Source organism: Hyperolius riggenbachi, chromosome 6 (genome assembly GCF_040937935.1).
Source record: "Hyperolius riggenbachi isolate aHypRig1 chromosome 6, aHypRig1.pri, whole genome shotgun sequence".
Classification (NCBI taxonomy): Eukaryota; Metazoa; Chordata; class Amphibia; order Anura; family Hyperoliidae; genus Hyperolius; species Hyperolius riggenbachi.
Genome location: NC_090651.1, coordinates 307,573,192 through 307,600,095, shown reverse-complemented (window position 1 = coordinate 307,600,095; position 26,904 = coordinate 307,573,192). Strand labels below are relative to the sequence as shown.

General features: G+C 45.1%; 1 protein-coding gene across 1 annotated transcript in view; it reads left to right on the top strand.

The window, feature by feature from the left end:
* Positions 1 to 26,904, top strand: part of LOC137521677 (pleckstrin homology domain-containing family A member 7-like) — a 327,880-nt gene that overhangs the window by 116,901 nt on the left and 184,075 nt on the right. The window contains exon 2 of the mRNA XM_068241281.1: positions 6,268 to 6,381. The gene's annotated coding sequence lies outside the window, so the exon portion shown is untranslated. The remainder of the gene's footprint in view (positions 1 to 6,267; positions 6,382 to 26,904) is intronic.

The window sequence follows — 26,904 nt, the reverse complement described above, 5'->3', positions numbered from 1 at the left end:
GATCCTGCTCTTACCATCTTGCGCCCTGTTGTGTCTGTGCCCTCCATCCCCTGCAACATGCTGTGCAGAGTGTGCTGCTCAAGAGAACTACCTGTGTCCCCTGGCTTGTGGAGCGTAGCGTGCAAGTAATGTGTCAGCGTTGCAATGATCGAGGATTCTGCCTGTTTTTGGCGATCGCTGTGTCTCATATCTATGATACCATCTAGTGGCTTCTTGAGACACAGCTGTATGATCCTGGCACACATCTGGCTATGGGAAGGGAGGCTGAGTTGTGCTGGGGAACATCTGGCTACTGTGGAGGGGGGCTATATTGGGGACTGGGCTTATACACGAGTCAATCACTTTTTCCTGGTTTCTGAGGGAAAAGTGGGTTCCATGGCTTATACACGGGTCGGCTTACATATGAGTATATATAGGTAGCTCCTTCCATGTGAATCCCAGACTGCTAAGCCGCATTGTCAGCCTGGTCCTGATCTGTGGGTGCATGAAGGCTAGTCCCTGCAATGCTCTGTGCGGACATTGTACTATTGAGCAGAGAGGCAGGGGGCAAGTTTCCACTATCTAGTGGTGGCTGCTCAGTACTGCAGAATAAATGGCCTATGTTCCACCTAAAAATTCATGCACATTCCATGTGGATCAGCATCTGATTGCACTCCTCATATAAGTGTCATCTTGGTACTGCTATCTGGTGTACCTGAAATGTCACCTAGTAACAAACCTGTCTTATTCTTTGGAAAAAAAAATACATATATCCAGGCACATCGCCTCTAGTTAGGACATTAAATAAGTTATTAAAGAAAGGGAGGTGCTGAAGGGGGTGTGGCTAGAAAACAGAAAAAATCTATTAACCCTTCACACTCTCGCATGCAAATGTTCAAACAAATGCATTCACAGATTCACTCATCCAGGCACCACTGTTATCCCTACAGCTAAGTTAAAAGCCGGGGTCTTAGTTCACAGAAGAATGCATTCTTATGCTTAGTCACCTATACTGCGCAGAAGTACCCAGGTAAACGTAGGTGTCCTAACTCTGGTCCTGTAACATGCATAGTGCAGACATGCAAACACATTTATTGCATCAAACCTAACAATGGATTAGGAGCACACATCCTGTCCGGTGCTATGCATATAACCCTTTTGGCATTTTGTGCAGTGCGGGTGGAGCAACGCACCACAAACGCACTGGGCAGGTATAAATCCAGCCTAAAGGGGAAAATAATGGTAAAGGATGGGGTGTAAGACTTGAAGGGCTGCTGGTGCTCAGCTGGGGATCCATGCAGTTCATATGCATGAACATGACATCATTTAATAACAATTCATATTTATTGAAGTGTAATTCTCCAAGGGGGATTAAAATGCTGTATTCTTAAAGAGGAACTGAAGTAAAAATTACATAATAAATAAAATGGCATATTTTTTACAATATTCATTCATAAATTATTAAGTCGGTGTTTGCTCACTGCAAAATCTTCCTATCCCTGATTTACAATCTGAAATTGGTGGCGACATCTTTAGTAATATACTTGGTCTCCTGGAATGCTCAGGAAGGAGGGGGAGAATTCCGCATAGCTAATCAGCCTAGGCTAAGCATCACTGGGAGGGCGGGACTTCATTCAAAATAAAGAAGCAATATATTGATATAGGAAGTGTTTATAATATCAGTATCAACCAATACTGTAAAAGTTGATATTGTGAATAATTTACAGCATTCTACTATAGGTCGATACAGTACCCCTTTAAATTTAAGCTGTTAATTTTTTTTCTTTTACATGTACTTTAACATCCCACTTTTTGTAGTTCTTTGACAGTCCTTTAAAAATACAGTAGCTTGTGAAGCCTGAAATTATGTTTGCATTCCAGGTTACATTATTAGGTACAGCTGTGCGAATCCACTGCTCTTCCCTGACGGAATGTTAAGGAAAAAAATCTCCCCGTTTAATTTAGTCTGTTGGCTTTAAAACCAGACTGCACGGGAGCCGTCATTAAGACAATGGGGCCCATGTGTTACATGGAACTGCACCAATGAAAATATGTTCGGCCCAATTAACAGCAAAGTGTTTTGATTTGCTACTGGCATTCTTTTACCGGTTGGTGTGCGCACATTTCAATATGTGTTCTGCAAGCTCTCACCAAAAATCAAAACACACTCGTAGACAATACTGTCAGTGTTGCCCAGAGCAGATAGTCGATTTTCATCTTATCATACTTAAAGAGAATCTGTACTGTTCGATTTGTACAATAAAAAACATACCAATCGAGTCACTGTGATCTCCTGGATACCTCTTTGCCGTTTCCGCCATTCTCCCGACGCAATCCTGCCTTTTAATCGCCAAAAAACATGGCCGCCAGGGATTTTCACAGTTTCTCAGCATGGGCAGCTCCTTCCCCCCTCAGACAAGCTGGAATTGAGAGCAGAGACCTGTCTGTGAGGGATAAACAAAGCACACACACACAGAGCCTGCAGGGGGCGTGGAGGGGGAGTGCATAACTTCTCCCTATCACAGCAGAGGCAGTGCATTCCTCCTCAAAGCTTGACAAAGAAAAGAAGATTAGATATATTACAGAGAAAGTGCAACTAGAAAAGGCTGCAGTAAACCAGACCACATTAGAACAGGCATAGGAACTTATAGGATAGAAGAAATAAGGCTGAAAAGTTTGTTACAGAGTCTCTTTAATAACCTCTGCCTGCATCCATGTCGCATTGTGCGCATGTACAGCCACATGCAGGTATGTAAACTACGCAAACATTTGCGAGCATGAGTAGGTTGCATATGTGCGAGCATAGACCCGTGCATGCGCAGTATGACTGTGTGGGCCGTGTGGAACGCAGTAGTGGTAACTATGCAATAAAAAAAAAAGCATATGGCAATAGGAGGAGGTGGTCTACATCCCTTGCCATGGAATTGGTTTAAAGTGAACCTGAGATGGGCAAAAAAGAAAGATGTATACATACCTGGGGTTTCCTCCAGCCCCCTTCAGGCTGATCGCTCCTACGCCATCTGCCTCCTGGATCCTCCACTATGGCTCCTGGTAATCCGGCCAGTCAGGGCATAGTACGCACACATGGCCTGGTGATGTGCGTTCCCCGTCACGCTCTAGTGGATGGGATCGGTCTGCGCCTGTGCCAACTGGCCCACCAACTGGCTAAATAACCGGGAGCCATTGCGGAGGATTCAGGAGGCGGAGGAGGACGGCAAGGGACCAATTAGCCTGAAGGGGGCTGGAGGAAGCACCAGGTATGTATAGATTTTTCCTTTTGGATCATTAAGTGCACAAATAAAAGCACACACAAGAAAAGAATACTGTAATAGTTGTAAAAAAAGAAAATGAAGCACCAATCCAAGATTTCATTTTATTATTATTTACGTTTCACATAGCCAGGAAAGGCGACAGAAACATTTAAACTTTTACATCTGCCAGTGTCCTTTGGACTTACAGTAAGCCTGGCTATTATATGAAGTCCCAGGGACAGGAAATGAGGCAATTAAAAAAAAAATGGTACTTCTTGTTCTTCCTCACGCTTCTTTCACCAGTACAGCTGCATCTCCATACCAGACTGTTTTATTATAGTGGCGTTGCACTTTCACCATTCTCTAATCATGGCTCTAAGAATCTAGTTATGGGTTTTTCAGTTCCTTGATGGTTACTCTTAATTTTTAAGTATCTGTAGAATGGAAGAGACCAGTAGCCCAATGGTGCAGTATCAAAGGAAAAGTAGGTATATAAACGTGTATAAGTAATATACTCACAAAGCTGGGTTGCAAAAACTTGCAACCACCATCTGAGCCTCAAGTGTCCCAGGTTTGTTGGTGCAGATGCTGGTTAGTTGCTCCCCTATAACTCAGCAGAACAGGGCAGCACTACTAAAAGAGAAACCGTAACCAAGAATTGAAGTTCATCCCAATCAGTAGTTTACAGCTGTTTCCAAATGCCAAAAAAGCAAGCAGCATCTCCTTCCAGTGACATCACCTGTCAGCAGTAAAAATGTCACCATGTGATAAATGTCAGAATGTAAATCAGGGAGAGGAAAGATTTTACAATGGGCAAACACTGACTAAATCATTTATACATAATTATTGTAAAAATTGAGCACTTTTTAATTACATTATTTTCACTGGAGTTCCTATTTAAGACAAACTACATACAAATGACTAGCTACATGAGTGTGCAGAGCCTACTAATAGACAACATGCACACCTTGCATTCAAATCAAATGCACCAAATTACCATTGGAGGATATTGGTTTCCATAATAGCTTGCATGCAAATGAACAAGTACTTGACCCTCCCAACACGATGAGGTCATTCTCTGCAGGAGGGGCCTATCACGCTGATACGTGAAGAGGGTTAGCATAACAAGTGCAAGTCAGAGGACTGATGAGAAAAGTTTACTCAGAGACAAGCCGAGGTCATACACGTGAGCAGATGGCTGTAGTACAGAAGGGTCAGGCAAAAAGGTAGTCAAATAACAAGCAGAGTCATACACATAAGTCAGATGTCAGTCGTATTGGAAGGAGTAAACAGAAGCAAAGTCAGGCAAAGGCCGAGTCATACACAGAGTTCAGCTGGCAGTAGTACAGAAGGGCTAAGCAAATTCGTAGTCAAGAGGCAGGCAAAGGTCGGAACACAAAACAATATACAATATTACAATAATACAATTACTGACTGACTAAATTACATACTGTATATATCATGCTGATGTGCAATATATGAAATGTAGCTCTCAACTCTCTCACCAGATAAGGGCCAAGAACCAGCGAACTGATTAGTATCAAGGCCAGTGAGCAAATGACTCACTAGGCCTAAAATACCCAAGAGGCAGAGCAAAAGCCCACCCCCAGGATGACAGCACCTTCTGTCAGACATGCCTCCTCAGCCTATAAAGGCTGCTCTGCCCCGCACGCATCTGACTGGAAGGACTGCGCATGTGTGCCTGCTGATCCACCGCCACAGAGATGCCGGGGACACCATCAGAAGACGGCAGAGCGGAAGTACCACCACGTGTACGAGTACAGCCGGAGCCACCGCGGGAGCCACCGCTGGAAGGTAAGATTGTTACAGGGCCCTACCTCTAACTAAATTAAAAACATGCATATGCATAACTTGGATGCAACACAAACTCAAGTTTAAACATGCAAAAAAGTGGTGGGAGGGGGGCCTCAGCGCATCTCTGTTGGTACCCAATCAGAGGTGGCCTGATATACCTTTTTTGCATGTTTATTTACCACTGATGTTCGCAATTCCGAGCGAGCTCCCATTCTTATTCGTCACAATACCTCCAATCTATGATTGGTGAATGATAAACAGTTGTTCCCAAAGCCGATCACAGTTCCTGTGATGATCGAAAGCCGAGACACCGGCATTCATTCACAAAAGTGAAAGTAAACAGATATAAATAACATTTCGGTGTACTGTTCATATTACTGCTATTTTTTAAAATAAAGACTAAAAAAAAACACTAAATGGAAAAAAATACACTTTTATTTCCAAACAAAATATTATCACCATACATTGTATTAAGGACATAATTTAAATGTTTGTAATAACCAGAACAAATGGGCAAATAGCATGTGTGGGTTTTATTTACAATATAGCACATTTTATTTTTAACCTATAATGGCTGTAAAATTCATCTCTGTAAAATGCATATGAAATAAAATAATTCTCAGCAAAAGATACTGCCCGAAGAAAAAGAAAGCCTAGTTTGTCCCACAAAAATAATATATAGATCATTCCAGTGTGATAAGTAGCAATAAGGTTATTGGCGAGTGAATGGGAGGACTGTGGGCTTGATTCAGTAAGCAGTGTTAACTGTTAGCACGCTTCTGAAACGACCATTATCACGCCTAAACTCAGTTTGGGCGTGTTAAACTCAGAACGCGCGCAATGACCAGCACGCAAACTTTTGCGCGCGCACAGTGAAGTGCCCATTCAAGTCTATGCGACATTGCGCGCGCATCGGACTTAGCGCGCACAAACTTTTGCGTGCGGGACTTTGCACGCGATCAGATTTTAGAAATGGTGCTAACCTACTTGGTGCTAACCCTGATTAACACGCCTAAAGTCTTTAGGCGTGCTAAGTAGGTTAGCATCGTTTACTGAATCAAGCCCTATGATTGTGTTTTTTAAGGGGAAGAAAAACCTGTGGTTTGAAAGTGGTTAAATTATCAATTGTCATGATTGTTTTTAATTTCATTAATAAATTATTTATGTTATTTACTGTATTTTTACACAAACAATATGAATACTTTTTCTTTGATAAACACAGAGAGGCAGATGCAGTTGTCAGCAGTGGGGAGGCTTCGCTTACTAAGCTAAAACTGCTCACTTCAAACGCTGGATTTCTACACCGGAAGTACATGAATAAAGGGCACATCACCAGGTACATTTTTCCATTTATTGTATGAAAATGCAACAACTTTCCAGACCTTAGAAACAATTTTTAGAAAGGCTAATACACCCAATGCACAAATCACGATTTATTATCTAAATGTTATATAAAGGCAGTTAAAGAGAGTGATATATACTATAATAGCAAGAAGTTTTAAATCAGGATGATACCATTTATAATAATAGAATGTGGTTATTTATTCAGGATGCTCACTTTTATGTTAATTATCCTGGTTTCCGCATCAGAAGCAGGGAACCTTCATAGTGTCTGAAAACCCAAAATAATGTGAAAGGAAGCGGGAAATTTGGGCGCCGGCAGATAATGTCATTAATACAGGGCCCAAATATCATGAATACAGGGCCCAAAGCAGAAATGTGGGTGCCCAATTAATATCGTTTTCAACATTAGAACATTAAAGTTTTTTAAATATGTAATCGTTTGAAACTTGCAACGTTTTTGTAATATTATTTTGTTTGTATGTACAAATTTTACATTTGTTAGAGTGTTTGTGCGGGGAAGGGGGTACCAGGAGGGGTCTTAGGGTTAGGCACCACCAGGGAGGGTCTTAGGGTTGGGTTAGGCACCACCAGGAGGGGTGTCAGCGTTAGGCACCACCAGGAGCGGTCTTAGAGTTAGGCACCACCAGGAAGGGTCTTATGGTTAGGCACCACTAGGGGGGGTCTTAGGGTTATGCACCACCAGGGGGAGTCTTAGGGTTAGGCACCACTAGGGGAGGTCTTAGGGTTAGGCACCACCAGTGGGGGATTAAGGTTAAGCATCGGTAGTGGAGGGTTCTGCGTGAGAGTAGGGTTAGGTTAAAGTGTGCAAAAGATGACAATAACTAAAGATTTGATACTTACCCTGGGCGAGTCCCACGCCGTCCTCCCGCGGCCGCGCATGTCCAGAAGACCCAGATTGGACGTGACTGAGCTGTTACCGGGGCTGATCGCGGCTGAGTGGCAGACCGCGGGAGGATGGCACTGGAACTCACATAAGATTATGGGGCTGGAGGAGGAAGCCCTGGGTAAGTATCAAACCTTTAAGGTGGCCATACACTGGTCGATTTGCCATCAGATTCGACCAACTGACAGATCCCTATCTGATTGAATCTGATCAGAGAGGGATCGCATGGCTACCTTTACTGCAAACAGATTGTGAACCGATTTCAGCCTGAAACCGTTCACAATCTGTTGTGGTGGTGGTGGTGGTGGTGGTGCTGCCGCCGCCGCTCCCCCCGCCCGCATGCCCGCATACATTACCTGCTCCGCCGGCGCGACTCCAGTCCCCAGGTCACCGCTGCTCCGTCTCCGCTCTGGTCTCCGGCCCCGGCATGCTGTACTTCTTCCTGCCCGGCAGGAAGTTTAAACAGTAGAGGGTGCTCTACTGTTTAAACTTCCTACCGGGCAGGAGGAACTGAAGCATGCCGGAGACCAGCGCGGACACGGAGCAGCGGTGACCGGGGGTAGTCGTGCCGGCGGAGCAGGTAATGTATGCGGCTCTATTGCGTCGGTCGTCGGGTACTCGAACGCCGCTAGCGACGCGCTCCCTCCCTACCCGCGGACGATCAACGCTAATTTTCCGCGCGGAGCGATCGACGGGATCGGACGAAAAGGATCGAAATTCGGCGTGTAGCGCGAACGATTGGCAGCAGATTCGATCCCAGTGATCGAATCTGCTGTCGAAACGGCGGCAAATCGGGCCAGTGTATGGCCAGCTTTAGTTATTTTCATCTTTGGTTCACTTTAAGCTGTAGTAAAATATCTACACTTTAAAAATAAGGAATATCTGTAGATATTAATAATATTTTTATGAACAAAGTGGATATTAACAATATTTTTATGAACAAAACCCTGCACCCTTTTTTCCTTGCTCCCCTTTTTCATGCATGCATTAGGCAGTGAATAGCACAAATGTGGCAAACACCAAAGTCACAAACCCTAAATAGTACATAATAGGATTTTTTCTTGAGCTCTGCCCGCCCAGAATCCTAAGTACCCTGCAAGAGGCATATGTAGCTGTAAGCAAACAGCTTGAGTCAGAAGCATTGCAGTTGTACATTGTGGAGTTTTCTAAATTTATGAGCACTGACAGACATATTACCTCATGCCTACAAGTCAAACTGAATAGGGAAAATAGTGGAAACAGGAAATGGGACTCAACCTCATGAGCTAATGCTGTATATATGCTAGGAATTATTCATGTATGTACACAACTATTTCACTGCGTAATAAGTGCATTTTCAGCCCATGTGGAAGGGGAATGCTTACTGCTTCAAATGTATTTGATTTAAAGTTAATTTTAAACTGTAATGTATGATTAGTGGATCAATAACTGAAAATTGTGCTTCTCATAATCAGTATTAATCAGGATTGCCAAATTACATAATTATTTAGGGTAAAAAAAGTTTTTTTACTTGCAATGACTAAAAAGAAAACATTACTCCTAAGTCCCTGCTTCCTGTTGCTTTGTCTGTGTACAGGAAGAAAATCCTAACGAGTAACGAGGGAAAAGTTTGTGCATGCACCAAATAATTGGGCATGTTAGTAACACAAAGAGGGCCATATGCAATTCACTTTTTCTCCTGAAGGTGGCCATGCCTCTAGCGATGATGGGCACATTCAACCAAGAGACAGATCTCTTTCTGATCAAATCTGATCGGAGACAGATCTTTCAGATTCCCATACACCACAGGCCTATTACCGATCGATTTCAACAGGAAATCTTGTGGGACTCTACCTAGTGATGCTGCTTCGCCACCCGGCGGTGGTAGCTTAAAAATTTGGGGAGTTTAAATATTTTACTTTTAGTCCATCCAGTCCATGGTAGTCCTTCTGGTCCCTCACTGTCGAAGCAGGCATTTTGGGTGCCCGCTTGCGGTGGAAGTTTGGGCACCACCATAGGCACCTATTGAAATAGTTGTAATGAGGTGTTGGGTTACTAATAAATAACGGGCTCTGTGTATGATGATTATTGGGCACCGTGGACTAGGATTAGGCGTCAAGTAGGGTGTTTGTACAGGGGGGTGGTTAAGGCTAGGTGTCAGGTAGGGTGTTTGTGCGGTGCTGCTGGTTAGGGTTAGGCATTAGGTAGGTTGTTTGTGTGTGTGTGGGGAGGGGGGGTGGTTAGGTGTCAGGTAGGGGGTTTGTGTGTGTGTGGGGGGGTTTAGGGCTAGGTGTCAGGTAGGGTGTGTGTGTGTGTGTGGGGAGGGGTTAGGGCTAGGTGTCAGGTAGGGTGTGTGTGTGTGTGTGGGGGGGGGGTTAGGGCTAGGTGTCAGGTAGGGTTTTTGTGTGTGTGTGTGGGGGGGGGGGTTAGGGCTAGGTGTCAGGTAGGGTGCTTGTGTGTATGTGTGTGTGTGGGGGGGGGGGGTTAGGGCTAAGTGTCAGGTAGGGTGTGTGTGTGTGTGGGGGGGGGGGTTAGGGCTAGGTGTCAGGTAGGGTGTTCGTGTGTGTGTGTGGGGGGGGGGGGGGGGGGTAGGGATAGGTGTCAGGTAGGGTGTTTGTGTGTGTGTGTGGGGGGGGGGGGGTAGGGATAGGTGTCAGGTAGGGTGTTTGTGTGTGTGTGTGTGTGGGGGGGGGGGGTTAGGGCTAGGTGTCAGGTAGGGTGTTTGTGTGGGTGTGGGGGGTGTGGTTAGGGCTAGGTGTCAGGTAGGGTGTTTGTGTGTGTGTGTGTGGGGGGGGGGGGTTAGGGCTAGGTGTCAGGTAGGGTGTTTGTGTGGGTGTGGGGTGTGTGGTTAGGGCTAGGTGTCAGGTAGGGTGTTTGTGTGTGTGTGTGTGCGGCGGGGGGGGTTAGGGCTAGGTGTCAGGTAGGGTGTTTGTGTGGGTGTGGGGTGTGTGGTTAGGGCTAGGTGTCAGGTAGGGTGTTTGTGTGTGTGTGTGTGTGTGTGGGGGGGGGGGGTTAGGGATAGGTGTCAGGTAGGGTGTTTGTGTGTGTGTGTGTGGGGGGGGGTTAGGGCTAGGTGTCAGGTAGGGTGTTTGTGTGGGTGTGGGGTGTGTGGTTAGGGCTAGGTGTCAGGTAGGGTGTTTGTGTGTGTGTCTTTACACTTAATAGTAGAATATCAGACAGTACATTTACCGATATTCTACTATCCGATTTCCTGGGCACCCAAATTTCCAAGCACCCTTTTATTACATATGCCTCATTGTTGTTGCCCTCTTATCCATTCAGTAGCTGGCTGATGGAGCTAATAGCGGGCTACTGTGCATGTGCGGCCTTGACCGCCTGTGTCCTCAATTGCGCTCCTGTTGCTGGGAGCATTTGGTGCATGTGCAGTTGCAATTTTTACAAACAGCGCAAGCACAGAACACTCACAGCCACGTGAGCGTGACCAAGGCCACACATGCAGCTTTCAGAGGGGACAGCTGCTGAATGGAACGGAGCAGAAAAACGGCGAGGAACCAGAAGGACTACGGGAGGCCAGAAGAAGCCCCAGGTAAGTTAAACTGGGGACCTTATTGTCACTTTAGGTTTCCTTTAAAGAGAACCTGAGGCCAAAAAGTGATTAAAAAATGATATTTACCTAAGGAGAGGGAAGCCTCTTCCCTTGCTGTCCTTCGGCCCCCGATTGCCACTCAGGGCCCTCCAGCTTATCGGGGCCGCTCTCCTCTTCAGTCATGAGCGCAGATGTGCCTGCGCAGTATGGCCGTGCGTGTGCCAGACTAGGGTCGTGGCTCAATCAGTCTTTGTCGGTGATCTTTGGTGGGGCAGCAAGAGGCAACAGGGGACAGCATGATGCTGAGGGAAGCATCATTAGGATCCAAAGGTTCCCTCTCCTTAGGCAAGTATGTGATTTTTGTAGTTTATTACGCCTATTACAGTACACTTTAAAGTCAGCCCTGGTTACGGGTCAGAGAGAATTTTTGTCAATTCTCAATACTCAATGGATATTGCGCTACCTCTGCTAAAGAAAGAGGCTAGGGAGACAACACATAAGTGTCAGGCAGGGGAAAAAGGGTCTTAATAAAGCAATTTGTATAAAAATTTCAGGCTATAAGGAAAATAATTCAGGATATTACATTTCAGGCTGGCCACATAAAAAGCGATACTATGACATTTTTGTGACTGGAGAATCGTTTTAAGTATGCCTATGGTGCCAAAAGCTGCAGGCCAAGAGCTGTGCTGCCAAATATGAGCGCATTGCGATCGCAGCCTCCCAGCCATGAGGAGAGCAGACCATATGCTGGCCGCGCTGGGCTCACATCTCTGGGAGCGCACAAGCTTTATATTCTGTATCCCAGAGCTATTCCTGCAGCAGCACCACACCAGCATTACACAGCATATAGCTTATACTTCTTATCACTTACCTCCAGTCATTTCATGTGGAAAGGAATGTGGGGAAATAACGACTCGTGTATGATTTGAACCTGGAATACTGATTTATAAAACCCTCCATTTAAAATATCAAAAACGAGATGGAGGCCGGCACTTCCAAAAATGCAAAAAGCTAGCCGCATAGCCACTTCTTTTAACTTATGTTTCAATAAAAGAGCTTTTTGCATTTTTGGAAGTGCCGGCCTCCATCTCGTTTGTCACTATTTGGATCTGAGGTGTGAGGAACGTTTGAGGCCAGGGCACTCCTTCCCTTCTGACAGTGAGTGCTACTCTTTTCATCATTTGTATTGAAGTTTAAAATATCAAAGACATTTAAAGAGAACCTGATATTCAAGATGGCCACTAACTGTCCAATTTCTAGCGAAAAATCGTTCGAGCGATCAGAAATACTGATCGGACGAAAAATCGTTCACTACACCATCAACTAACCAATCTTTGCTTCCTATCTATCACCACCACCAAGAAAATCCAAATTTTCGTTCGACGAAAATTCATTCAGGCGACATTTTTTTCACTCGTTCATAATCGATTGTGTCCACCAATGGAGATTATTTACAACCAATTCGATCAGAATTTCTGATCGCTCGAACGATTTTTCACTAGAAATTGGACCGTTAGTGGCCAGCTTAAGTAAAAATTCATATATACCTGGGGCTTCCTCCAGCCCCTTTCGGCTTGATTTTTCCCTCGATGTCCTCCTCCGTTGCCTCGTCTCTCCGCTATGGCTCCCGGAGTCGGGACTTACTGCACATGTGTGGCTCAGCCACGCCCCCTGTTGCGCTCCTGTGGCCGCAGGCCCAGAATGCTTCCAGCCATGGGAGCGCGAAAGGGGCACACGCACTGTGCCTGCGTCGACTGGCCACGACTGGCAGACGTTACCGGAAAGATACGGAGGATCCAGGAGGCGGAGGAAGGTGACGAGGGAGCGATCGGCCTGAAGGGGGCTGGAGGAAGCCCCAGGTATGTATGAATTTTTACTTTTTATTTAATCTCAGGTACACTATAAGCCACTTTGTTATGATATGTTATGTTTCAGTTATGATTAGTAGTATACACTTTCAATTATGATTGTCCAATCACTGACCAATTTTTCCACCTTCATATAGTATGAGGGTTTACCTACCCAATATGCTTATAGAATTCCATATTCCATATCTGTTGACCCTTATACTACATGGAGGTGGTAAAATTATTGGTCCTGTGATTGGCCAATCATAATTGAAAGTGTGTATCAGGCTTAACATAGCTTGAGTGTAATGACATAAGATTATGGGCCTTTTTGAGGAACAATAAAGCTTGATACACACACTAGAGGGTCCCAGCCGAGGCAGATGGGCCGTCTCTGTCTAGAATCTAGTGTGTTTACAGCCTCCCCAATGCATTGCTGAGACACCCTGACTGCTGAATTGTCTCAGTCAAGCACATTATTCTCCTACTTACCCCTGCCAGAAGCCTCTACTATGCAGCCGTCCCTCCTCTTCCCCCCTCCATAGCAACAGGATGTGTGGCTAGGCTATAGCCTTGTAGCACATCTGTACAGCACTCGGCCTTCAACTGTCACCTGAGGTATCAAGACCTGATCCATGGAGGGACATTCTTTGTGTGTGTGTACGTACTTTGATGGACCACTATCATGAAATGATTTCTGCTGGCATGTAGTAAATGTTAGGGTATGTTTTTTTTTTTTACATTTTATTGATATTATTATTTTAAGTTTTTTCAATAAAACAATTCAATAGAATAGTCATATTACTTTACCCTTTCACTGCCCTGGCATCAGCGATGGACAGTGCTAACATGCTGTAGGGGAGCATCAGCAGCTTGCCACATGGCTGCTGCAGCCACATCTCCCCCAGTGTCACATAGCATCTAGCCAACCCAGTTACTTATTAACACCTAAGGGCTCGTTTCCATAGGCATGCTTTCAGTCGTGCTTATGGAAACACGATCTCAGGGACAGCAGACAGTGTATAGATTGCATTCCATACATGCGCTGTGATTCACCACTGATTCGCAGCGCATGGTTGCCTGCATTACAAGGCGATTGTGCCCGTGATCCCATTCAGTATAATGAATGGGATCGCAAGTGCCACTCCCCCTGGGGAGTCACGTGCAACAAATGGAAACGAGCCCTAAATAGGCGGCCACAAGTAGCACAACATTGATTGCCTCACTATCATAACACAGGTGTGTCTTCATTAATGTGCTAATTAAGCTCATAATTGTTTTAGGCAGGTTTTTTATAGATAGTCACAGTGTTCTGCTATTATTATTATTCTTCAATATCACTACTATTACTATTGCTACCTTACTTATGTATACGGAAGACAGATATTAGATTGTAAGCTCGGAAGCGCAGGGACCTCCTCCTATTGTTTATTATTTTGCTGTAATTTACCATATGAATGTGAACCAATTTTAGTGATATCTCAATCCACACATTAACAATGTACTGTATTTTTTGGACTATAAGACTCAGACCCAAAAAGTGGGGAGGGGGGGGGGAGTCACTGCGTCTTATAGTCCAATTGCAGGGAGTTCCTGACTTGTGAACACCTGCCAATACAACAAGCCTCCAACCCGCCACAATGTCGGGGACTCCCTGTACTTTGCCCATGCAGAGGAGGACACAGGGGGACAAACGGAGGACACAGGGCTATTGTCTACTTTGCTCCTATGGAAGCGGTGACCATTAAACAGTAACTACCTACCAAAAGGAAGCACACTGGACATAGTGGCATTTTCTTTCTAGATAGGGCTTACCTGAAGGCATTAAAGAGAACCCGAGGTGGATCTTTGGGGGGGAGATGGGACACAGAGGCATGTTCTCGGCCTCATGACATGCCTCTGTATTCCCACACTGCCACTCTCTGCCCCCCCCCAACTGCCGTGCTATAGCCCCCGAGATTAGTGACGATATTTGTATATTTGTAGGTGAACATTGAGGAGAGGAATTCCCTGTTTAAAACTCTGTCCAGGGGCATTCCTACAGGGTTTCCAGAGTTGCCATTGGGCAGCTCTCTCTCCTTGGCCGCGCCCCCTGCCGCTCCCCCTCCTCCCTGCACGCTATGAGAGACACACTGTCTCTCGTTGCAGCGTCGTAACCTATAAGTCACAAAAGTGAAAGTAGTCCAGTGCGGCCCACAGGAGCGGCGGCGAGCGGCGGTTTTTGCGACTACCTGATCTGCTCAGCTCAGGTAGTATCCGATCAGGTAGCCTACTTTTATAAAAAAAAAAAATTAGCCCACCTCGGGCTCTCTTTAAATAAACAGCATGAGTCAACAATATATGCTGTGATATGAAACCTAATGCTAGGTACTCCTCCTCCGATGGCGCTACAGCCCAATTTGAGCCTTGGCTCACATGATGAAATCTGAGATCAGATTTACTGTAAGATTGATTATTTCCGACAGGTCTGATTTGATTTCTGATCGATTTTCTGATCAATTTTCCATTCACTTATATGGAAAATCGATCAGAAAATCAATCAAAAATCAGATCGCACCTGTCGGAAATAATAGTTCTGATAGTAAATCTGACAGAAAATCTCATTGTGCGCACCTAGCATTAGAGCCTGTACACACTGGCTGTGTTGCACTGCGATTTTAGAATCACATGTGATTTTTCAATCGCAAAGCCTTCCTGAAAACTACGCAAATCATGAGGTGCTGTACACATTGGTGAGATGCGATTTTAGAAAATTGCAATATCTGCAGGGCTTTTTCAACCTTTGCAAAGCGCAGGAAAAGTGCAATTCATGCGATTTCCATTGGATTTTTTAGATAAACAATCGGGAAAACAGGAAAAGATGGCCTTGGCAAAATCGCAATCGCACAAAAATCGCAAGTAGAATTTTGATTAAAAAAACACAGTCGCATGGCATTCTATTTGCCATTGCGCTTGGCGATTTTCAGTGTGTGTGCAGGCGCTTATAGTGCTTTCTGTGTTGTAGCATTGTTTAACAGGGGATTTACTCACCACGGGCTGACTTTTTAACAAGCAACTTTGATCACAGGCTCACTTTAAAGTGAACCAGAGGTAGGAGTAATATGGAGGCTGCCATATTTATTTCCTTTTAAACAATATTAGTTGCCTGGCAGCCCTGCTGATCTATTTGGCTGCAGTAGTGTCTGAATAACACCAGAAACAAGCATGCAGCTAATCTTGTCAGTTCTGACAACGTCAGAAACACCTGATCTGTAAATGCTTATTCAGGGTCTGTGGCTAAAAGTATTATGGCCCATACTCACGGGCTACTTTTCTTGCCTGTCGCTAGCACACGGGAGCGTGTGCGCGACAGTTCGGTGACAGCTCGTCGCCAAGTCCCTTCGCATACACACGCGGAAGTGGGACTAGGGATGCGCTGGAAGCTGTCGCCGACGTTCCTCCCCCCTGCTGGAAACTCAATGCTCCGGCTATTAGGTTGCTGTCGCTAGTCCGCATACACATGTCGCCATGCGATTGAGCGCCGCCAATCGCCTGGCGACAGCAGCGACGAGCGACGGTTCGGGGTGCGCGCCTCATACTCACGGACGACCTGTCGCCGCAACACGCGCGTGCCATGTGGTTGCGGCGACAATTGTAGCCCGTGAGTATGGGCCATTAGAGGCAGAGGATCAGCAGGACAGCCAGCAACTGGTATTGCTTAAAAGGAAATAAATATGGCATCCTCCATATCACTCTCACCTCGTGTACACTTTAAAGTGGACCTGACTTCTTGCACGGGACAGAAAACAACAGAGAAATGCACCCTGTATGTATTTAGAGAGTTTAGCCTGTATCATTCCCTTTCATCTGTGTCTATTCACAAGTGTAATTTAATCTCTCAGTTGTATCCAGTTGCTGCCTCGCAGAACAGCTACTTTGTAACCATAGGATGTTAACCCTATGTCTGCTTCCATGAAACTAGACACACTGCAGATTTATTGCAGGCTTTGTATCAGCTGTAACAAATACATATTTTTCTTTAAAGGTTATTATGCTGTTCCTTATCTTTTAGAGCAGAGAGGAAGTTCTGAGTTCAGGTCCGCTTCAAAAGCAAAATAATAAGAGATGAAACAGGAATGCAGAGGAAAAAAAGTCAGCCAGGCATCCATTCATTGGAGGAGTGGTGGGAAATGACAAACCCACTTGTCAGGACAAATATCTGAGTCTGCAGTATTTGAGTACAGTAAGATAAATAGCATAATAGTCTCAATGACAATGTAACAGTACAGTCCCACTTGTTTTATAAACAGCCTAAATTCCTTCAATAGATTCTCACATAATATCACTTGTTGAATGTGGGATTTAACCAGCCACAGGAATGCCATGGGCACAGGCATGGTGCCACTGCTAATATACCTAGGAATCCAGAAGGCTTTCATGGTAACAGCGGTTGGTCTATGTAAAGCTTTAAGAAACAGCAATTATCTGAAAAAAATACAAAAACTCATTTATAAAACACAACTCAGCCATTGCAGTGAATTGAAAATGTCCCGAGAATAATGTCCACTGCATTAAGAATGAGATGAAACCCTCACTTTGCGGTCTTCTGGTGTATTATTATTCCCTCTGAGGACATCCATCCTTAGGATTGCATGCGTCCACTAAACTCAGCCAGGAAACCACATCATTAAGCTGCATACTTGCCACGCATAGGAAAACATAATACAGAAATGACAGAGACATGGAGTGTAATTACTGCGGTACCTCATTATTATTATTATTATGCTTTTTTCACTGCAGTTACACACCGTGCAGCACCGTGTGTGAAATATGGAGGGAAAACTGAACCAGAAACAAAGCACAGGAGGAGTAGACCACCAAGGGCTGCATCTGGGCGCCCAGAAATAACGATAGTAAAATATCGGTATTGATTACCAATATTTTACTATAGCTAAACCTAAACCTACTCTCACACAGAACCCTCCCCCTGATGCCTAACCCTTAACCCCCCACCCCCCACCGCTTAAACGACCTAGGTAACACCTAACACTTCAACCCCCTGCACAAACTACCAACCTAACACCTAACCCTTAACCCCACCCCCCACTTACCTAGCTAAAGCCTAATCACCCATCAAACCCTCCACCCCATTGAATTCTCAGGCGACGACAATAAATGGCAAGCGCTATTTATCAGGTGCCCAATTTTCCGCTCCAGCGGCCACATACTGCTAAAATACATAGGCGCCTATGGCGGCCCCTATTAGTCCGCTTGCCGCATGCGCCCAAATTTACTGCAGGGGCTATAATAACCAGACAAATATAGAATATATTAGATCTAGGATGAAAAGGAATAACTAAAGCTATGTACACACCAAGGGACTGCTGTGGCCTGGCTGGGATCAGTACACGATTCCTCTGGTGACAGCGCAGAGCCGATGCTGTACAGATGAATCACTAGCCTCCAGGATAGCGATGCTTCTGTTGCTATGGAAGGGGGCAGAGAGACAACAATGGTCATGATGGAGCAGCTTACTGTGGGCAGGGGGAGTGGGGAGAACAATGCACCCATTGCTCGCTCAGGCATCAGGGATCGCTAAAGATCCGACATGCCAGATCTTTAGGAGGAGTTGGGCTGTGGCTGTTCACACACTGAAATCACTCAAGATTCTTGGCTAAGGTGGTCTTTATCGGCCGCCACTGCTGAGTTCACTCCAGCATTTGTACGTAGCTTTAGGGGCATTTTCCTTACAGCGGACCTGAACTCAGAACGTCCGCTCTGCTCTAAAAGATACACAACAGCATAATAACCTTTAAACAAAAACATTTCTTTGTTACAGCTGATACAAATCCTAAAATAAATCTGCACTTTTTCTTCTTCCTGATTCATGAAAGCAGACATATTAACAGCCTGTGCTTTCAAATGGGCTTATCTGTCATCTCTGCCATTGGCGGTCATGTGACACAGGGGAGGGATCCAATTACAACTTTTGATTAGACAGAAATAAGGGGGAATTAGACAGCCTAAACTCTCTAAATACATACAGGGTGCATTTTTCTATGTTCTCCTTCTGTCCTGTGAAAGAGTTCAGGTCCACTTGAAGATCAGATTTATACTGTATCCACCGCTAAGACAAGTTTCTTATTGCTCCTCTTCCATGTACAGCAGCCCACCTGTGCAGCAGCCCACCATGTACAGCAGCTCTCTTGCACATCTTCCTTGGGCAGCAACTCCAAGGAAGCCTTGTTATTGTACTTGCAGCCTCCTCTTCCATATCCAGCAACGTATTCCATGTCCAGTCACCCCTGCACAAAGCCCAGGCCTTTGTGGCCTTTACAGCAATCTGGCCCTTAATCTCCTCCCTCTACCCTATTGCCCACCAGTTTAAATACAAATAAAACCCTAGGGCCGTTACACACTTGAACGGATGCAAAACGGGCACGGTAATTGGATCCGCTAAGCTCCGTCCATTTTGCATCTGCTTGTAGTTTCTGCATCATCCACTTCGCCTCCGCCCATCTTTTCCCCCGAGATCGCCACTCATGTGTCTCACTGCCAATCACCACCAATGGCCGCCGATCGGTCCCTCTGCACTCAGCCCTGGAGGCCGGCAAAAGAATGGGGCTATCCACAGGATGCAATAGCGGTGGCAATCAGCGGCCAAACACATCAGTATTACGTCACGGTGCGCTCGAAAGGGGCAAAGCGGATGTGGCGACTAGGCTAGTGAGAACGGACACTGTCTGTTCTCATAGGCTTTTATTGTATACCTTTCACCAGCCGGTCCATCCTAAGTTAAAAAAAAAAACCTTCCTAACTGGTACTTTTTATAACAAGTGTGAACCGGCCCTTACCAAAGGTTCAAATTCTGCGTCGGGGCCCAGAGGTCTGTAGCTATGCCACTGGGGATGAGCAGGCAAAATTTTCAAGTTCAGTCTTGCAGCGAATTGGCCCCAATCTCGCTTATGGTGTCCATACACGGTACAATAAACACGTTTGATTTTCCCATTTATTCAACCAAAACGATTGAATTGAATGAAATTCAAAAATAATCTTTTTTTTTTCAATCAAGAAAAACAAATGTTTTTTCAATAAAAAATCTTTATATTCATGTTGAAAAAATCTTTATATTCGATCTAACGGAATAATTTTAACGGAACAAAATTATCTAATCGAAAAAAAAAGGAAAAATATTGTACCATGTATGGGCACCATTAGCAAGATTCTCACTATTCTCACCATGAAACTACATTAGCTGAGAACAAAGATTTTCTGTAATTAAAAGTAAAAATGTTAGTGCAATCCTTTGATTGATTATAGGCTTTAACCACAAGCTGACGCATTAAAAAGTCCTGTTAGAGCCTGTTAACGGCTCCAGGACGTTTTAATGCGTCGCCTGCTCCCGTCGCCGCTGTGCATGTGTGCCTTCCCCGCCACCGCCGTTACCCATCGGGACATCGCAATCTGTGATTGGGGAAGAGAACCCGTCGCAATGCCTGGAATGCCATAAAACAGGAAGCCGTCAGAGCTTAGTAAAATGTAAAAAAAAATAAAAATGAACACTTTGCAGCACCATGTAGTGGCCAAAAAGTAAAATTACACATACACATAGACTTATGATTAAATATTAATAAAGTTAATGCCTTACACTTCCAAAGCCCCTCCCCCCCCCCCCAAAAAAAACACGTGTAAATAAAAGGTGTTTAAAAATAGAGGGACTTAGCTTTTTAATCCATATTTTATGAGGGTGTTGTATTACTGTTACTTTACTACATGGGGGCTTGTAATTATGGACCGGGAAAAAAAGACAGAAAAATTACACCTATATTTCCCAATAGTATATTGTCGCCATACATTGTGATAGGGACATAATTTAAATGGTCTAATAATTGGGCCAAATGGGCAAATAAAATATGTGGGGTTTATCCACAATAGAACGTTTTATTTTAAAACTAAACTTAAACTTAAAATGCATTTAGAATAAAAAAATTCTTAGCAAAATGTACCACCCACAGAAAGCCTAATTGGTGGCAAAAAAAATAAGGTAAAGATCATTTTGTTACGATAAGTAGTAATAAAGTTACTGGTGAATAAAAGTAGGGAGCGCTGACAGGTGAAAATTGCTCTTTTCCGTTAGGGTAAAAACCCCTAGGGGGTGAAGTGGTTAACATCGATCAAGACATTGCCAGTGGATTTGAAATATGAAATATCCTATTCCTTACTCATCTGTATTGTGGCTGCACATATATCTATGGCAATGGCAGTGAATTTGACACAGAGGATTGCTAGTCCCAGGGATCGCTGTCTGGCCTCAATAGGAATGTAGGGATCCCTGAAGAAAAATAATCATAAATAGGAATAAAATGTTACGATCAATATTACTTTTATGTACAATCGTTCTTTATAATTCTAAACTGCCAGCAACGTTTGGATGGAGGGAAGTTATAATTGAGACGTAGATACATTCACCAGGATAGTCGGTGTCTGCAAGGTAGAGCAGAGGATATTACAGAGAGCAGATGGTATTCAGACATATTGACACCTGACCACACACTGGCTCTACTCTGAGCAAATGGCGGGTGCAAACATCCGCGTGACACAAGGGATTTACTCCTGCTAACACAAGTGTGTTATTATTGGCAGGGGTTATGATTACTCACCCTTGTTTCCATCTAATGCCTGGTACACTCCATGCAAGTTAGATTGACGGCTCAAATCGATAATTTCTGACAGGTCCGATTTGATTTCCGACTGTTTTCCTGTTCGATTTGATACAGAAGTAGAACACACCAATTTTACAGTGAGCTGCACTAATTGCGTAATGTGTTAATCTTGAAGGAAAAAAAAGGATGGGGGGGGGGGGTAGAAAACAAGAGCCCATAAAGTGTAGTAAGTTGGTGACACAGGGATGAAGATGATGTGAATCTGTGTGCCCTGGCAGTGGCAGTGGGCAGAACAGACCTGACTCCACTCGGGATGAAAAGTCTCTCACTGCAGTTAGGGCTATGGCCTGCTAGAGTGATTACAGCAGTGATTTGGAATCACTGACAAAACTATCACCAGTGATTCCAAAAATCGCTACGCCAATGAAAGTGGATGGAGGTGAGCCCACTCACAATTGCTTAGCTTGCAGCATGTTTGCGATTGTGATTCAATGTTAATTATAGGATCACTTCAAAACTGCTTTGCAATTGCTGTACAACAGAGATTTTGCAGTGATAACATTCGCACTAGCACAAAAACAAAATGCGGGGAATTGCTGCTGAAATCACTTGCAAAATCAATATGTGATTGAGATTAGCGATTTCTAGTGGAGTGGGCGCCCAGCCTTATGGAAATAACTGCAAAGGTATACTGTATACCCTCCATATGAGATGATATGATTATGTACGTGGTTCAGAGGCACCAAAGTAAAAGTCACACTTCCCACAATCTCAGATCAAAAGGATCCAATAACTCGACCACCCCCAGAGTCCAACTAAAACCCTTTGGAGCCAGAGCTTTCTATCTATCATGCTGCACCTACCCTTTGGAATGCCTTGCCAAGCTTAATCGAGACAGCTCCAACCCTGGACACGTTTAAATTAAAACTGAAAAGCCACCTGTTTAGTCTGGCATTTATGATCACATAACTTTTTCTCCTGTACACATCACTAGAGATGTCGCGAACCTCCGATTTTCGGTTCGCGAACCGGGTTCGCGAACTTCCGCGGAAGGTTCGGTTCGCGGAAAAGTTCGCAAACCGCAATAGACTTCAATGGGGAGGCGAACTTTGAAAAATAGAAAAAATTATGCTGGCCACAAAAGTGATGGAAAAGATGTTTCAAGAGGTCTAACACCTGGAGGGGGGCATGGCGGAGTGGGATACATGCCAAAAGTCCCGGGGAAAAATCTGGATGTGACGCAAAGCAGCGTTTTAAGGGCAGAAATCACATTGAATGCTAAATTGCAGGCCTAACGTGCTTTCAAACATCTTGCATGTGTATACATCAATCAAGGAGTGTAATTAGAGTACTGCTTCACACTGACACACCAAACTCACTGTGTAACGCACCGCAAATAGCTGTTTGTGTAGTGACGGCCGTGCTGGACTACTGCGCAACATGGCGAGATTGCTCTTCCTCACTCAGTGATGTCAGGTAATGTGTGACTTCCTTCTCAACTTTCCATGGCATTGTTAAAAAGCTTACGTTTTGTTTTTAAATTACATTTTCTACTTGCTGTGTACTTGTTCAGTACCGCTACAATGAGAATCCTATGGAGGCGGGCAAGTCTGGCATTGTGACCCCGGGTAATGGCCGGGGAATGAGGGGTTTGAATCCGGTGTGGAGCCTGAGCAATGGCTACCACTACACATCCAAGGAGGGCAGCGGGCAGGCATGCACGCCCACCCGCCCCGAGGTAGTGACCAAAAATAACAACAATACAGGAGGAAGACTTTCGAGGCCCTGCTGTGTATTTGAAATGAATGTACTTTAAATCCTTGAACGAGAACCAGTTATGGCGGGCAAAGATGACACCACATTCCTTTCACGAGAATCATATGGAGGCGGGCAAGTCTGCCATTTGTGACCCCGGGTAATGGCCGGGGAAAGAGGGATGGAATCCGGTGTGGAGCCTGAGAAACGGCTACCACTACACATCCAAGGAGGGCAGCAGGCAAGCATGCACGCCCGCCCGCCCCGAGGTAGTGACCAAAAATAGCAATACAGGAGGTGGACTTTCGAGGCCCTGCTGTGTATTTGAAATGAATTAACTTTAAATCCTTTAACGGGAATCCGTTATGGAGGGCAAGTCTGCCATTGTCACCGCGGGGAATGAAGGTTGGATTCCGGCCCGAAGTGGGAGCCTGCTGAGACCCATGCTGTAGCTGCCCTGACCGTGCTTTGCAGACCAGGCATCTGTGGTCAGATGGACCCTTGAGCCAGCGGAAGACAAACCAAGTCGAAAGCATTTGCCAATAATGTTTTACGGAGGGCAAGTTTTTTTGCCCTTTTTTTAAAAATTTTTGAAAATGATAGATGGTTGTATTTTTAAATTGTTTGAAAGTTTAGATGGTTGTATTTTTAAATTGTTTGAAAGTTTAGATGGTTGTATTTTTAAATTGTTTAAAAGTGTATCCATTCTTCCTCCCCCCAGCCACGAACAATACCATGGGAACGTGGAGCAGCAGAAGCCCCCTGTGACGGCTGCCGCGGTTGTTCTCCGCGGCTTGTCTTTTGAGGGGTGCTGCTTTTCCTCAGGTGTTCTTGCCATAGCTGTTTGTGCCTTCTCTCCAGGTGCCTTCGTAAAGCACTTGTCCCTACGTGACAGTTGGCCTTTCCACGGCTCAATTTTTGCTGGCAGAGACAACAGATGGCTTTGCTCCGATCTGTGACACACACGTTAAAAAATTTCCAAACCGCTGAGCCCCCCTGGGCTGATGGCGCTACGGTGGCATCAGCAGCTGACGTTGAAGGGCATGTTGGCTGTCTGGCCATAGCTGGCGATACATGGCGCCGGACATTGCCCCCAGCTGTTTCTGAGGACGAGCTCCCTCTGCTTCTATCATGGAGTCGTCTCCTCCTAGTCCTCTCTGAATCCTCCTCTGAACTGTCCCCCTGTTCATCTCCTCTACCGGGAACATATGTGGTATCCGTATAATCGTCATCATAATCCTCCTGGCCAGCTGCGCTTTCCTCAGAAACCTCCTCAACTGCACCAACTTCAGGTGGTCCATCATCCACATCCACACACGTTACGTCCATACTATCGCCACCTAACTCAGACGTAGGAGGTGGTGTACCTGCGCCTTCTTCTTGTTGTTGCAGTAGTGGCTGTGAATCGGTGATTTCACCACCACCACCACCACCAAATAACTCATGCGAAGTGTCAAATGCAGCGGATGTGGTGCTTGTTGTAGCGCTGGTGGCTGCGGGAGATGAGGTGTTCTGTGTTAAACACTCAATCACCTCCTCACGATTTTGGGAAGTGATGGCACGTGCCTTCTTCTGAGCACTGTATTTTGGGGCAGGTCCGCACGAAATCACAGCAACACCACCTCGCACAGACCTGCTGGTGCCTGGTGGCCTTCCTCTGGGTCTGCCTCTACCTCTTCCTCTACCTGGTTTGTCCATTTTGTCCATCTCGGGGGGATGCTAGGTATATGCAGTGAGCTGGGTTTACTCAACACAACAGGTAGTTATGTGAGGTGGGTTAAGTAAACGCAACAGGTAGTAGGTATATGCAGTGAGCTGGGTTCACTCAACACAACAGGTAGTAGGTATATGCAGTGAGCTGGGTTCACTCAACACTACAGGTAGTTATGTGCAGTGATGAGGTGGGTTAAGTAAACTCAACAGGTAGTAGGTATATGCAGTGAGCTGGGTTCTCGCAACACAACAGGTAGTAGGTATATGCAGTGAGCTGGGTTCACTCAACACTACAGGTAGTAGGTATATGCAGTGAGCTGGGTTCACTCAACACAACAGGTAGTAGGTATATGCAGTGAGCTGGGTTCACTCAACACAACAGGTAGTAGGTATATGCAGTGAGCTGGGTTCACTCAACACTACAGGTAGTTATGTGCAGTGATGAGGTGGGTTAAGTAAACACAACAGGTAGTAGTAGGATGCAGTGAGCTGGGTTCACTCAACACAAAGCTAGGTATATGCAGTGATGAGGTGGGTTAAGTAAACACAACAGGTAGTAGGTATATGCAGTGAGCTGGGTTCACTCAACACAACAGGTAGTAGGTATATGCAGTGAGCTGGGTTCACTCAACACTACAGGTAGTTATGTGCAGTGATGAGGTGGGTTAAGTAAACACAACAGGTAGTAGGTATATGCAGTAAGCTGGGTTCACTCAACACAAAGCTAGGTATATGCAGTGATGAGGTGGGTTAAGTAAACACAACAGGTACTGGGTATATGCAGTACTGGGTAGTACAATGTGCAGCTCCCTGTCACACACACAGGCAGTCAGTCACTGAATGTGCTGGGCTGCTGGCAGTGGCACACACACACTATTAATTAGCAAGGCTGTGCATGCAACAAAAGTGTCAGTTTGACACACAGTAAAAAAAAAAAAAAAAAAGTACAGGATGAGCTCTGACAAGAGCTAGGGTGCTATACAGGGGCGTAGCAATAGGGGGAGCAGAGGTAGCGACCGCATCGGGGCCCTTGGGCCAGAGGGGCCCCAAAGGGCCCTCCCTCAACTACAGTGTTAGCTCTCTATTGGTCCTGTGATCATAATACATACTTCTATAGATACTTTGAATAGTAGTAATCATTAACAAGCTGTTTCCCACCCCCTTCTTGCATCTTTGACACTGTAGTTGCCATTGGCAGGTTTTGGTGCACCGTATCAATTGTTATGTATAGAGTGCTTGGGGGGCCCCAATGTAAAACTTGCATCGGGGCCCATAGCTCCTTAGCTACGCCACTGGTGCTATAAAAGCAATAACAATCAGCCAGGAGCAAACTAAGCAGCCAAGAACCTAACTAATCTGTCCCTAGAAGAACAAGTCTGCAGCAGCTGTCCCTTTCCTCTCACTAGCAGGCACACGAGTGAGTGTAATGGCCGCCGGAGCCTGCCTTATATAAGGGGGGGGGGGGGGCTCCAGGGCTTACTGTAGCCTGAATGGCTACAATGTGCCTGTTGACTGTGATGCAGAGGGTCAAAGTTGACCCTCATAGTGCATTATGGGGCGAATTGAACTTCCGGAAAAGTTCGCCTGGCGCAGGCGACCGCGAACCCCCAATGTTGGCCTGGAACCGTTCGCCGGCTAACCGCTCGCTACATCTCTACACATCACTATGTACTGAACTGAGACAAGCTTATGCGTTTTAGGTCCTACGGGAGAGAAGCGCTTTACAAATGTTTCGTTGTCATAGGAGCATTGCGATTACATCCAGCAATGTGCAGAATGTGAATGGATGTTTTTAGTTAATGGCATTATTGCAAATACTCTGCAAACCATCTGCATAGGGTCATCTCTCCATTTCCATGGATAATACCAGTCATTCACCCCCTTTTAGCCTAAACCACATAATACATTTCCCTTTGATGTGGCTACAATATTTATATTTTATATTGTTGTGAGACCTTCAAAAACAGTTTTGTATTTACTGTAGATTTAGTGTTCTAGTTTATATTTCCGTATGAGTATCAGGTAATCTGTTTATCTGCCAAATATCGTTAAAACATCTGCAAAGTGTTTGCTTGATCCACAACGAAGTAATACCAAGATTTGTCCAAATATGCAATAAATAATACTC